The sequence below is a fragment of the Pteropus medius genome, unplaced genomic scaffold (genome assembly GCF_902729225.1).
Source record: "Pteropus medius unplaced genomic scaffold, Ma_sr-lr_union100, whole genome shotgun sequence".
Lineage (NCBI taxonomy): Eukaryota > Metazoa > Chordata > Mammalia > Chiroptera > Pteropodidae > Pteropus > Pteropus medius.
In genome coordinates, this window is record NW_024345601.1 from 17,545,123 (window position 1) to 17,557,929 (window position 12,807).

A 12,807-nucleotide genomic window follows, 5' to 3' on the forward strand; every position below is an offset into this window, starting at 1 on the left:
CACCCACCCATTTTCCTCTTTCATTGTTCTGTTGTTTTATTCCATACTCACAGGAAGCCTGGAGGTGATTGGAGCATCTGTGTCTGTGTGTGTGTGGTGGGGGGTGGGGGGGGAGTGTAAGGAAATTTATAATCATCTCCAGCTTATTTTCCGCATTGAAACATTGATTTATTCCTTACACATTATAATGTTGCCTATTTTTTTTAGGGCTACTTTCTTCCAAATCCTTTCTTTGGTTACTTATTTTGTAGTATTCCCTGCCCCCAACCAGTCTTCACTGACAAGTCTTTTTCCTTCCTAGGCTATCCTTTTAATGTTTCTAACCTAATCTAGATTTTTAGGGCAGTGCTTTTTATTAAGGACCGAAGCTATCTTGGCAAGAAACTCATATTATCAGTATAAACTCATATCATCATATGTATTCAAAACATAAATTGGGAGTTTGAACTAGAAATGTCTGCTTTTTCCTTCTACACAATTTGTATGCAGTTGAACAATAACAGAGAAAGCACCTTATACTATTTGACTATACTGAAATACCTGTTGTCAGCATAGTGCCTTAATGAAAAGTGACTATTCTGTAGATTAAAGGAGTCAGTAAGCTAACAAAAGGTAGCAATGTTTAAAGTTTATGTTTTTTTGTATTTTAGAAATAATTTAAATTTCATTCTTATGAATTATTATTTTTTAAGAAGCCAATGTCTAGGTCATAATTGCCATATAGCTATTATCTTATATCTTAGATTCATAAAACGTGAGACCAAATACAAACAGCGTGAGTGAGTTACATCTGAAGGATCAGTGTATTCTTATGAGTATCATAAGTGATCACTGACTTAAGAGTAAGGGGTTAGTGAGAATAGGCTGACATTAAATTAGAACACATGTTAAAATCAAATTACCAGCCTAAAGAAAAATATACATATCACTGCCTCTGAAAAGGAAGGGAGATATATAAATATAAAGATGTCCATAAACAACATACTCACAAGTCCTCCTTGATGGCCTCTTTCTAGAGGGATTGCAAACACAGACCTTTTCACCATATGGTTGTGTGTACATGGGATGTGATCTGAAAATGCTGTGTTGATTCTGGGAGGACTGAAATCTGGCAATCCTGGATGTAACAGTTTAGGAAAACAAATGTTTTTCTTTGGCCATTGTTCCTGAGGTTACTTAAATGAGACTCATTGGCTATTCATATGTATTGAGATTACAGTAAAACATAGTGGACCAGTTTCTCTTTCCCCAGGCTCACAGGACTGACATTTTATTTCTTGGAAGTAGTTAATCATGGTCTTGGATTTAGGGAAGTAATCTGGAATCTGGATGGCAGCTGATTTATTTTTAGGACAGTGATGTCAGGATGAAAAGCATAACCCAAAGTGTGACGGCAGTGCTCACTAAGAGAATAGTGATTGCTGTTTTAAATATTAAATAAGGCGGGTTCCCGTTCCCATTTTCAGAATCCAGTCCCACAGCAATATGAATCAGAACCCTTCACCATGGTATTCGCAGTTCCCTTTTCAATGGCACTTACCTTCTTTTGATGGTTTTTGTGACAACCCTAGATGCTCTAGTTATCGCTTTAATTTGTGTTATGACATCAAGCTTTAAATTTCTCATGATTATTTTGCTTCTTTTTAAGCACTCATAGTGTGCCAAGCATTGGATAAAACCAAAAAGATACAATCCCTGCTGTCCCTGGGCTCACACATTCAAAAAGATATGGCAGGCAAAATATCCTATTATTGGCAATAGGTAGTCCTCATGCTTCTTTTTCCTTTCTCCCATTTGAAGAAACTTCTTCATCTCTCTGAACAAGCCAAAGAAATTCCTTAGATCAGAGGTGTCAAAAACCTGGAGGGTTTGGAGCAAGTGTCAGAGAGTAAGCAAAGGACTCTACTCCTAGCCTGCCCACTTGCTCTCTGCACTCCTGGCCTTCTCTCTCACTGGGGCGGACTCACCACCTCCTCAGCTGCCACCGGCACTGCCTCACCACTAGGAGCTAAAGACCTCTTCCCCACTCATCACAACCCTCTCTCTTCCCCTTCCCATTGGAGGACTGCAAACCCTTTGAAAAAGAGTCCAGAACTAGAGTTTTCCTCAGGCTCTGGTCTAGGTGGACCCACAGTCCCTGAAAGCCCTCGAACGAGGGGTTGTCTAGGCAGGTAAAGACCCAGCTCTTGGCGGTCCCTTGGAGTCACTCCCAGTTTTTCTCTATCTCTGTTTCACATATCCCGCTAGGATCTTCTTTGTCTTTTACCCTGTAACACTGAAGCCCTCTCGTGCCCAGGAACCGCAGAGGAACACCAGGCAGTCAGACTGGGCGGGTTGGATGTGTTTGTGTGCACTTTAAGTGTCTGAGTGTTCTGGCGCGAGCGCACGCGTGTGCATATGTGTGTGTGTGTGCGCGTGTGTGTGTGTGTGTGTGCGTGTGTGTGCGCGTGTGTTTTGGTGGAGGGGTTATAAACGGGGAGAAGACTCCCCACTCTCTCTTCCCTTCCTGTCTCCCCCCTATCATTTTGTGGTCCCAGAGGCACAAAGTGAACGCCCCTGTCCCCAGCGATCAGCGGCTTGGTACCCCCAGGCTCATCCGGTTTGCACCTACTCCCCAAAGCTTCAAAGTTGCAGGAAACAGTCTCGGGGAGTGGAGGAGCTGAGGTTGAAGCCAGTGTGCCCGAGGCTCTCGCCTCGGGGAGAGGGTGCACCCTCTCCGAGAAGGGGCCGAGGAGGCAGAGAGGAGGAGGATGAGGGGTGGGGAGGTTGGAGGGGGTGGGGAGGCAAGCATCAGCTGCTGGGGGAGGTGAGGCGCAAGGTGGCTCCCTGCTGCCAGTGCCCGCGGCTCTGGGGACGCACCAGGCAGCCAATGGCTGTGCAGAGGTGTACAGCAGATGGCGTCCGACTGCGCTGTTCCTTCCTCGTCCTCTTCCTCCTCCTCTTGCTTCAGTGCTGAGGAGCCAGAGTCGCCGCTGGGTTGCCAGACGCTGGAATGGGTGGTCTCCCGACACACACCACCATCTTTCTTGCGCTCAGGAAGCTCCGGGCTAGGTGGCTCCCAGAGGCTGCGGCAGCGGCTCCGGCTAAGCAGGTGAGTGCGGCGCGCTGCGCCTGGAGCCCGCCCAGAGCCTGGCCCCTGGTCGGCAGGGGTGATCCGTGGCAGCCGATGGGGCGGAGGGCGCACTGAGGGCAGAGACTTTGCTCTTTCCTCCCTGCACAGCCTTTCTCTCCTTATCTCCCAGTCAGACGCAGGAACTTGCAAGCAGAGGTTCTCTGCGCCTCTGCCTGGGGGCTGCGGGAAGGGTGGGCTGTCAGGGGCAGGGGCACAGCACCAAGACCCCGGAGTTGGACGAGCAGAGATACCTCACAGAGATTTGGGCTCAGACCTCAGGCAACCGGACCCAACCATAGGAGTCGGGCGGAAGGAGCTCAGTTCTCTTCACTTTCAGCTTGCTTTGCGGGTACCGAAGAAGGGAGCCGGGGTCCCCCATCCTGCATGGGAAGCCTTGGAGCCCAGGATCGGAGGACGGGGAGTTCTGCGGGCTTTGCGAACAGGTTGACTGAGGGTTCCTTTTCGGTAGCGCTGACTGCGAATCTCCGAGTAGGCGTTTAGTGCCCCTGGAGGATAGCTGAGCTAGCCAAGAAGTTTTGCAGCTTCCTCTGATTTATCAGTGAAGTGTCAGAAGGCTGCAGCAACAGTTTACATTTCCACTGTCCCTGCGTGGGGTGAGGGACGAGCTGGGGAGAGTGGGATTCACCGGTCTGGTGTGACATTACACTATTTATCAAGGGAAAATTGAGAACAGAGCGTGAGAGTGAGAGGCAAGGAGGAGGACACGTGTAATTTTAAAAGCATTACCCACATGCTCTTGTCACCTTTCCTTTCAAACACTTCTGGTAGTATTAAAGTTATTTAAATATGCAAGTAATACCTCCAGTTTTTGAAGCCTGCATAGTTTGAATCTTGAAGCTGGAAAGTTTGGGATGTGTTTTGGGGGAGGGGGCATTAAGCTCTCTCAATCTCTTTTTTAATGCAAGGAGGGAAATCCCTGTTTCAGAGGAAGGGCGCATGATCTAACAGTACTTTTTTTGCTGAATTATTCTGAGCATACTTTAAGAGGTATTACAGTTCAATTCCATACCTTATGGTTAAAGTAAAGTTCGAATAAGATTATGGTACCTTGCCATGTTCTCTGGAAAATTCCGGGGTTGCTTGGTGTTTTGTTCATTGCCAGAGTGGTCTGTTGGTAGCCTTTAGTTTTTTACCTTTATGTGCTCTTGTAAGTGACAACCTGGCTGAAGGAACCTTCTTAGTATTTTCCAGGAGTGTACTTGTGGGTGCCCTGTTATGGAAAAGTTAACCCGTGTAGGTGCATGCCAACCAGGCTGATTGTGTGTGTGTGTGTGTGTGTGTGTGTGTGTGCGCATGCACATGTGTGTATCTGGTGTGTCCTTTTGACAGGCAATCTTTGGGTGTCAGTGTGATACATTTATCTCCCAGGCAGTGTCAGGACAGTCTGGGTTTTTTGGGTTTCTGGGGAGTGGTGATCTCTGGGGAAGCCTTTCTGTGCTCTTTATATACTACAGCCTTGGTTAAGGCTTCATGAAATTCACTTAAGATGCTACTAAACAAGTCAATAAGTCTCATTCAGTATGAGTGAAAAGCTCATGTATTTGTGGGTTGAAAGCTATATAAAGTCCCTGTCTTGAAGCTTTGCTGTGATGCACTGCTGTTTTTAATACCGTTAATGCCAGGAGCCTTCTTTCAGAACTTAATGTGGCCAGTTCTCTGCTTTCTGTGGTTAAATATGCCAACTGAGCAGATTCCCTGGAACTGGCTTCCTACTATGCCTGGGCATAGTGTTTTTTTCATCTACCTGCTGGGAGTTGAAAACCGGACACTCTTCTTCATGCAAATTTAAGTAAAAAAGAATTAGGAAAATAATTCCCCTGACCCTGTTACAACATACACAGATACAACTGTTGACTTCAAAAATGTGGGCTAGGCTTGCACATTAGCACGGACAGTTCCAGGAGTGCTGAATACCTACAAACCATTCAGGGTTCTGAAGATCGGAGATTAATTCGGGATAAGTACCTGGAGATGTGTGATCTAGATAAGGACTGCCTGTTGCTGGTGGACTTTGATAGTCTATTTTGAGGGTTTATAACAAGTGAGCTTAATTTATATCTATCTTAATATTTAAATCGATACTTGAAAAATGTTCTTTACCATGTTTTTTTAATCCTCTGATACCCTCTCCACTATTGTTTTTAATCAAAGTTTTTGCTTGTTAAAGAGGTGAAAAGCTAAGAAGCAGAAAGACTGTTAGTTAGACAAGTAGGCAATAATTACTGATCATAAAAACAGTATAAATAAGACTTCACAGTTTGAGGATTGACATTAATTAATTAGCAACTAAACATACCTTTCTGTTCTATGCTGAGTATGCCTTTTGAGAGAAAGAAGGTAAACAAATAAAGAAAAATAGTACTGCTAAAATGTACTTTATCAGGAAGGCTATTAAAGACCTTGTGTACTTGCTGTAGAGCCTGTTTCTAAAGGAAGGAATAATACTTTTATTAATATTTGTAAAAAAAAATGTTTGCTTTTATATAACAGACTGAAAGAGCAGAATAAAAAATTAGCTAAGTTAGTGTAAGAGGACTGTCCAAACAAGAAAAATTCCAAAGTACATCAATTCATTTTAATTATACTTCACAAAGCTGGAGTCATATGATTCCTTCAAAGAAAAAAAAAATCTTGCCAAAACTACAATTTTGCCATTCTGCACACCTTTAAAAAGATAAGGCATTAAAATAATAACATCATTTCAAAAGTTTAGAATGATGAAGAATAGTTGACTGGTCCATTGAGTTAAGAGTCAAAATGACAAATGATACAATATATTATGTGCACGATCAAGACAAACAGATTAAAAGATTCTAAGCAGTGATAACTGTACTACTTGATGGATCAAAGAATGGCACCATTAACAGCACAGCTTCAGAGATACTCTGCAGGCAAAGTGTGAAAGATGGGTTTTTGACTAACTAGCAAGTCTTACAGTATTAAAAAGTATTTACATGAGCTACTAGATATGTTTTTGGAATTTTTGAATGTGAATTACACATAAGTGCTTTATGTTTTTGAAAGAAGACTGTATTCAGTATATAACTATGAAAGAAGCAGCTGCATTCACTTTAACACTAGGCAGCTTCCTGAATATAACACAGGTCCTTAATTTAGAGCTGTTAACAGAATTAATATCTAAGTGATAATTAAAATGTTAAACCTGCGAAAGTAGAAGGATTTTAAACTCCACTCTTAATTTTAGAAATTTTAGAAATTGTGAGTTTGAGTGGGATCAGTGTTTTAGCATATGTGAAGTCTGTGGTAGGTACCCTTGCTCCAAGATGTTAAACATTTTATTCACCTTCAAGATTTCTCCATTAATTGGGATAATTTTGTTGGTGTTTTTACTAGCATTTACACAGGTGGTTTTTCATAGCTAATAGTAACTACTGTTGAAAGCAAGCCAAAGAGGATTAGGTGCAGTTCCTTGTTAGCTTATATGTAGCTCTTGACCAAGGAAGAAATAGGGAGCGTAGTCACTGATTTCCTAGGATTACACTTTCATTCTGAGTCTTGTTGCCAGTAGTGGGCCAGTTATACAAAATATAAACACTTAGTTATTTTTCAGTTGTAGTCCACCTGTGATGTATTATGAGAATTCTGTAGCTAGCAGATAAAGCAATTCATTTGAAGGGGAAAATAGAATATTAGTGAAATACAATTGCTCCATGTCTTTTGGTAGACTTCGAGAGTCAACTCTGGAGATGCTGTAAAATAGTTTAACTGCTGATGAGTGCTCAGGGTTGTTGCAGGGGTGGAGAGTTCAATCTAAGCTTGGTTTGTAAGCTGAACAGTTAAGACAGTTAAGTCATCCAGCACATATAAGAACTGCTATATTTTAAGAGTTTGTGTATATGCTTTCGTGATGAATAAAACACATTACATTGAAAAGCATCACTGTTCATTCTAGCTTATGGTCGTTAGGTATTTTTGCAATTAATGGATTCTAAAAGTACAACTCTTTGCTGTGATGTGGGAGTCTGTAGAATTTTTTTGAAGTTAAAATAAAGGCGGTTCTCATATCAGAAAATGTTGGACGTTGACCTAGATGGAAGTTTTCCTACATGGAACAAAAGGCTATCATTGTTGAACTTAGGTATTTTGCAGCAAGGGACATGATGCTTGCTTTTTATTTCGTCTCTCTAGGCATATTTTAATTATGAGCCTCCTGTAATTAAATATGCTGTAGCTAAAAACAGAATCCTAAGTAACTAACGCACAAACAGTTAGTTCTTCAGTGCCTTGACTGGAGGAGAGCTCTTTGCTGCATTCCACTTGCCTGCATGCGGGCTGGCTGAAGATTTGTCCCCTACTGTTGTGTTAGTGAACAGCTCATCACTCTGGAAGAATCACAATGTTGAGACAAGCTCTTAACTTCATGGCAGTCAGACACCATAGGCTTGATCTTAGACTGTAGCTGTGTAGTAATACATATTTTAATTTGGGGCGTTTCAGGTGGTTATTTTTAAAAGCTTACCATGTAATACACATAAAGGAAAGATTTTAATTATAATAAGACTAAAGCTTACAGTAATTTCCTCTAGCAGAATTTGCTTCTGGGCTCTCTCTCCTCTATTGATTTCTGCCTTTTGTGCTTATGTTAGACATTCAGGCTGATTTGGCCATTGTGCACTGATACAGCCTTACTGGTTATAAAAATATCGAATCACTTTTGCGTCAGTAGGTAAGTGGGTGCTGTTCTAAGCTCCCTGAAGGCACTACTGCCACCTCAGTCCTACGGGCCACTCTTAACATTACTTCTTGTTACAGCCAGTAAGAGAGTCACCACTTGGTATGGCAGGGGGCCTTGAGATCCTCTCCAGGGCTGTTGCTAAAGCCTGTTTTGATTAGTTGGCTCTTGAGCCCTACCAATTGGTACATATTTTTACTCGTAACATGAACAAATGCAACCATTGACATTATCAAGTAGTTGAACTTGAAATCTGTTTATGCTCACATTTTAATTTTTTATGTCTAACATTTATCTGTTAAAAACAGTTAAATATTATTAGTTGCATATATTTATTATGTTAAAGAGCCCAAAGTTATTTAGACCCCTTTTAGTTATCAATTCATATAAAACCACCCTACCTTCCATTTCATTTGTTTTCCCCAAAACATAAACCAAGCATACTAAGTCATACTGGTAAGGGGCAGAGCCAGAGTTCTAACCCAGATAATTTGCTACAGCCATACACCCTTCTACCCCACAGCTGTCTCACACCAATTAATTAAAATATGTGTATATGGAAGTAGTTCAACAAGGCTTTTTTCTTTCCAGGAAAAAGTAATTATTTTTTCCCAACTCTTTTTCTAGTCTTCAGAATTAACTCAGTTTATTTTGCATCAACTTTAATTAGTTTTTGTGATTAAGTATTGTTCATGGGACTTCATTTCATCTGAATCAACCCATTCTATGGACTGGACTATCTTCTGGTCAGTCACAGAGAATGAAAGGCTGTTGATGACTTTGCAGATTTTTTTAAGAAAAATTCTTTGATGGTTTCTTTTATATCTCTTCTAGGTAAAACTAAACACAAACATTGCTAGATGGGCCCTGAAAAATACAACTTAAGTTATGCTTCTTTCTTGAACAGAAAAAAAATAAGTGTTTCAAGTCCTATATCAAATTCACTCATGCCAGCCATTAACTTTCTGGTACCCACCTTCTTCTTCTATCAGGCCTGTAGCCTTTAAGTCATCCACAAGACCCCCACCTATTTTAAAAGGCTCAAAATGCTGCTTTGGGTTCCCGTCCCCCAGTTATCCAAATTCTACCTATTTGTCAAGAGCCTGTTTTAATTATACTTCCACTGAGCTTTCTCTGATTATGGCAATTCACACAGCCCTCTCTCTGTTTGAACAACTCAGGTGGTAAATTCTAATTTTAATGTTTGATTAAATCTGTTTTTCTTATTAGCACTTGTAGAGTTCTGATAGTAAACGATTTGAATGAAAAAGGACATCAATCTCTACTGCAGATTCTGGAAAATATTTGAGAGAGGACTGTAATAGAGAATAGGGGCCCATATATTATATGCCAGATTCTCAGTGCTTTGAGAATCTCTAAGGCAAAGCTTAATAATATCCATGTAGGCAACAAGAGTGACTGCTAGTTACTAAGTATCTATGCCATGCTGCATACCAGGATATGTGCATTAAAATCAGTATGTCTAATCCTCATAATAATGATGCAAAATGGGTTCTATTATTTTGTCCCAGTTTTCAAACTAGGAAACAGGACGAGGGACCTTTGGCACCTGGTGGTATAAAGCCAGTGCCACTGTCAAGATTTGCATTCCAGTCTTTTGGGCTGCAAGGCCTATTTTGTGTCTGATACACCCGACTGCCCTAGAGCCTGAAATTAGGGTCAGCAAGTTTAGTCTTAACCTTTGATGGAATTTCTCCCAAATGTAAGAGTATGCGTGCGCGCGTGCGCGCGCGCGCGCACACACACGCACCTTGTCAGAGCCTCTCACACAGTGGAGATGACTGACTGGAAGAGTTGCTTAGTCACTTCTTTCTAGAGATAGAAGTGTCATTTGGGAATATGAGAAAACTGCATTTTGATTTGGCACAGACCTTATGCATGAAGATTATATCTTAGATTTGTAAAGAGCTTGAAGGATGGGTCTTTGGTTAAGCATCAATAAAAAATTGCATTTCTGAAGATCTTAAAGGTGTTTTTTTGGGTCAGCATGATTTCTCTTGACTTCCATAGGAATATATAGTATCCCTATTTCCAATACCAAGGTCTCAATAATTTCTATAGAAATGTAGTGTTGGAGTACGACCAGTTTCTCTCCTTGCCTCTGGTACAATCATATGTAAAGAAACTCAGAAGATTCAAAATTGTAAAGAGAGATTTTTCCTCATTCTGGGAATGAACACTTTTATATGCAGAGCTATCTATAAATGCAACGGGCTGTCTCAAGGAAATGTGAGTTCCTCATCTTTGGGGGTATTTGAACAGAGGATAAACAACTACATGTCAGCATATTCTAGAGAGAGGATGCATTCATAGTAACAGATTTATTGAGCATAAACTATTTGCCAGATGTTAACTTCTGAAATCCATATATTAACTTTTCTATCTATATTAACTTATGAAATCCTCTCAAAAAGATTGGAGTTAGTCGTATTATTTTTATTCCAATTTAACTCATGCAGAAATAGTAAGTGACTTGCCCCAGGTCAGGATCTGCATCTCAAGTAGTCTGATACTAGAGCAGCTTTCTTCAATAAAAATTGAATGTGAATTGCAAATACAATTCATATATGCAATATTACATTTTCTAGTAGTGACATTAAAAAATAGCAATATATTTTATTAACCTAATATATCTTAGACTTTGTAATTTTGACATGTATCAATTATGAAAAAGTTATTAATGAGATGTTTTAGATCTTCGTTGTATTAAGTCCTTGAAATCCAGTTTGTATTTTACACTTACACTCTCAGTTTAGGCTAGGCACATCTCAAATGCTCAATAGCCATAGTTCGCTGGTGGCCACCATATTGAGATGTGCTTAGAACTCATACTATGAGCAATTCCATTCTACCGGCTGTCTATTGACTGCCAGTTTCATTCTGAGGCGTACACCATCGGTCTTTACATATGTTAGGCTATTAATCTATTTATTAATTTTGCTCTTAAATACCAGATTGAATGATCACTTAAATAAAAGAGTTAAAACACTTCACAACTTCTCTCAGCAATGCATTTACTTTAAAAACCTGTAAGATTGGAAGATTCCTATGTATCTTACCTGTAAAAAATAAATTCAATGTGCCTTTTGTTTGTGAAGATGGAGCACATCCCGAATACTTCCACTTTACAACTATTCATACACATGGAATCACCACAGCATTCTTGTTTCCAGGCTAAATAGTCCCAGTTTGTTATTTTGTTTTGTTTTGTTTTTATCGGTTTGTTAGTGTATATGTGTAGCCTGTTGCATATGAAATGGGTATAGCCTAGGATCTGCTTATCTTTAGTAATAATGAGAAGGGAAAAAGTAACCTTTAACTAGAGTGAACTTAACTAGTTTTTTCATTTACACTTGATATGTATTTCTCGGTCTTCTTTTAGTATATCCTTATTATGATTGCTGCAGTCAGAAATGACATGTGGCTCACCAAAGTGATATTCCTGATCAGACTGTAGTAATTTTTTGGTAAGTTTGATATATTTCCTGGCAGGTAGCATTCTTCTTAGTTATCTAAAGGGCTTTTCTCAAGTTGAATTTCTGACAGACCCTCTGGGCTGTGGCGTGCTTCAATTGAAAAAGCAGAATGTGACATGCCTTTCATTGTGTGGAAAATATTTAAAAAAAATAATAAAATAAAAGTCCTGTGTTTCTTTTGTAAGTGCAAACTCTATTCAGCTCTACATGATAGTGTGAAACATTTTAATAATTCCAAGTCTATTTCTGGGGGTGGGGAACATATTACATGAGTAGCTTAAATCCAACTTCAGTTGCTCATTAAAAGAAAAATATTAAGAACAAGTCTTCAGCTGGAAAGAAAGAATACTTTTAAACTTCATAGGGAGGAATTTCCTTGGATGCTATGAATGTGTTATCTAATATTATGTTCATGAATATTAGATATTTCATTTGGATTATAGAGTTGGTGAAATTAAAACATAATGCTTGTGGATATAATATATCTCCAGTGCAGCCATCTTTCAGATATTTTCTTAAAAATAACTAAGCAGTTTTCACACACAAGATGAATCAATGAAAAGTGGATGATGCATTTGTTTGTAAGTTATATGTATAAATTCAAAGAGCATTTATTAAGCTCCTGCTGTGTCCATGGCACAGAGCGGATGAAAACAAGTATATGATACTAGCACCAATTCCCAGGAATTTGCAGTCTAACTGGGAGGATGCAACACGCACTTCCTCTGCCCTTGGCAAAGCCAAATCATTTTGTTTATATTATTTCTAACTCTCTTACTAAGTGTGAGCTTTTACTAAGTAAAAGCAGAGAATGCAATAGGTATGTATTGGGTTAAATGACAGTAGTACACAATTTTATATATAGATGTGAATTAAAATATAGCTTTAATGCTATATTTATAATGGGATCACCTATATAAAAGTCTCATTTTGAATATCGAAGATGAGTAAAGTCTCGTCCCATTTCTTTTGCTACTCCTCTGGCTGGATCTGCTCCACTGACTCTAGTAGGTGACTTCTAACAGCTCCACTGCAGTTGAAAAGAATGATATTTCTGAGGAAAGAGTGGGTTTCTTTTTTCAGCACGCCAGGGTCATATCAGGATTTAACCTCAGCCACAGGCTCCTTTAGCATACCAAAAGAAATATGTTTTGTTCTGAGGATGAAGAATCTTGACATTCAATAATGCTAAGTAATCCTCATAAGTATTGATATGAGAAATAAGAAGTGGGTCAGATAAAAAATATGTCTACATATGCCTGCATAGATCTTCCAATGACGGTTGAAAAATATAGTGCTAAACAATATCAGGATGACCACTTTCTTTTTGTGAGCAAAAGGAATCAGCTAAAAATTCACAAGGTTATATAGCCCCCTTTGAACATCTCATCAAGTGCATAGAATGTTCTGCATTGCTAGTTTGGCTACTTGACCAGCTACAGAAAAGTTGATGTAAACATTGAGAGGGGCATCAGATCATCAGG

The 12,807-nt window shown here is 39.7% G+C and overlaps 1 protein-coding gene across 2 annotated transcripts in view; it reads left to right on the forward strand.

Moving 5' to 3' along the window:
• Positions 1-2,774: 2,774 nt before the first annotated feature.
• The window catches only part of THSD7B (thrombospondin type 1 domain containing 7B), a 742,175-nt gene continuing 732,142 nt past the window's right edge, over positions 2,775-12,807 (forward strand). The window contains exon 1 of one of the 2 annotated variants that reach the window (XM_039874567.1): positions 2,775-3,091. The gene's annotated coding sequence lies outside the window, so the exon portion shown is untranslated. The remainder of the gene's footprint in view (positions 3,092-12,807) is intronic. The other variant, XM_039874568.1, reaches the window with a different exon arrangement.